Source organism: Triticum aestivum, chromosome 3D, assembly GCF_018294505.1.
Source record: "Triticum aestivum cultivar Chinese Spring chromosome 3D, IWGSC CS RefSeq v2.1, whole genome shotgun sequence".
Lineage (NCBI taxonomy): Eukaryota > Viridiplantae > Streptophyta > Magnoliopsida > Poales > Poaceae > Triticum > Triticum aestivum.
The window spans coordinates 530,747,015-530,749,353 of NC_057802.1; positions in this window are offsets into that span (position 1 = coordinate 530,747,015).

Genomic DNA, 2,339 nt, shown 5'->3' on the forward strand with positions numbered 1-2,339 from the left:
GGCTACCACCACGCCGGGCGACGCGGCTGGCCCCGGCCCGGCCGGCGCTACCTCCTCGGCCGGCCCCGCCACTTCGGCCGGCTCCGGTCCCGCTATGCCGCCGGGCGCGACGGACTCTTCACCACCCCCGTCCGTTGCTCCCGCCACAGCCGACCCGCCTTCCACCGGCATGGTGACACGGTCTCGCGCCGGTATTCACCGCCCCAGCACGCGCTATGCCGTTGATGAGTACGCGTGCGCGGTGTCGACATCATCCTCTCCACCGTCGCCCATCCCCTCGTCCGCACGTGCCGCTCTCCGTCATCCACATTGGCTCGCCGCGATGCGCGAGGAGTTTAATGCATTGCAGCGCAACCGCACATGGCATCTTGTACCGCGACCCCCTCACGCCAACGTCATCAGTGGCAAATGGGTGTTTCATCACAAGACCAACCCCGACGGTTCTCTCGAGCGCTACAAGGCTTGTTGGGTGGTGCGCGGTTTCCGCCAGCGCGCCGGCGTGGACTTCACCGACACCTTCGCCCTAGTCGTTAAACCGGGCACGATTCGCACGGTGCTTCAGCTGGCGGTCTCCCGTGCCTGGCCAGTGCATCAGTTGGATGTCTCCAACGCTTTTCTGCACGACCATCTCACGGAACGGGTCTTCTGTGAGCAGCCGATTGGCTTCGTCGACGCCGAGCACCCCGACCATGTCTGCCTGCTCTCTCGGTCCCTCTATGGCCTGAAGCAGGCCCCCAGGGCGTGGTACCAGCATATGGCCGGGTTCCTCCAGCAGCTTGGGTTTCACACAACCCGCTCCGACGCGTCTCTGTTCGTCTATCATCAGGGCACTGCCACTGCGTACCTGCTGCTCTATGTGGACGACATTATCTTGACGACATCCTCGCCTGGGCTTCTTCAGCAGCTCACGGCTCGTCTTCGCGATGAGTTTGCCCTCAAGGATCTTGGAGCGCTGCACTACTTCCTTGGCATCAAGGTTGTTCGTCGTGCCGACGGGTTCTTTCTGCATCAGCAGAAGTACGCTCATGAGCTTCTCGAGTGCGCGGGTATGCTTAATTGCAAAACCGCGCCCACGCCTGTTGACACCAAGGCGAAGGTGTCTGCTTTGGAGGGTTCTCCTGCGCCAGATGCGGCGTTCTATCGCTCCATCGTCGGCGCCCTGCAGTATCTCACCCTCACTCCGCCTGACTTGCAGTATGCAGTACAGCAGGTGTGTCTCCACATGCACTCCCCGCGTGATTCTCATTGGACTCTGGTGAAGCGTATTCTTCGGTATATACGCGGCACTATGAGCATGGGACTCACTCTAACGGCTTCCTCCTCCATCGACATGGTCGCCTACTCCAACGCTGATTGGGCTGGCTGCCCGGACACGTGTCGCTCGACGTCAGGCTATTTGTGTCTACCTCGGGCCCTCGCTGATATCGTGGTCGTCCAAGCGGCAGCCCACGGTCTCTCGCTCGAGTGCCGAGGCGGAGTATCGGGCAGTGGCTAATGCCGTTGCTGAGTGCTCTTGGCTCCGTCAGCTTCTCCAGGAGTTGCTTTGTGTGGTCCCCAAGGCCACGATCGTCTACTGTGACAATGTCTCCGCCGTCTTCCTCTCCGCCAACCCCGTCCACCATCGCCGTACAAAGCATATTGAGCTCGACATTCACTTCGTTCGCGAGTAGGTGGCTCTCGGGAAGGTTCGTGCTTTGCACGTTCCTACCACTCAGCAGTTTGCCGATGTCATGACTAAGGGACTACCGACCCCAGTCTTCGAGAAGTTTCGGTCCAGTCTCTATGTCTCCGGCGACGCTTCGACTGCCGGGGGGGGGGGGTGCTGAGCGTACGTTGTACACTGCATATGTATAGGACTAGGGTCTGTATTTATACCGTTGTATCTCTCTCTCCCCCGTATATTTGTACATCTTGGGAGACAAGTAGAGACCGGTCCACCCTGTACCTATATATGTGCACCATGCACACGATCAATGATTATCGATTCGTGCAATCTCATTCTTCCTAACTAACAGTAACCATTGTTTTCTTTGTGGAAGCAGTCATTCGCCGAGCTGGTGGCATCCGCAGTCTCCCGGCGGTGTTGTGGGAAGAGTTTCTCTCTTTCGACGGCCACCATGGTGTTGAGTTCGCTGGACACAGTATTGCCGTTGTCGAGCGGCACTCTGGTTCGACAGCACCAGCGTGGACGTCGAAGCCGAAAGAATCCACGGAGAGTAGCCGAGCTGTGAGGTGATAGTGCCGATGTCAGCCTGAGTGTGTGGTGCGTCGAAGTTGCCGGCCTCACTGGAGATTCTGCACTTCGTGCCCGGTTTTCGGGATATTAATTTCCCAGAAAA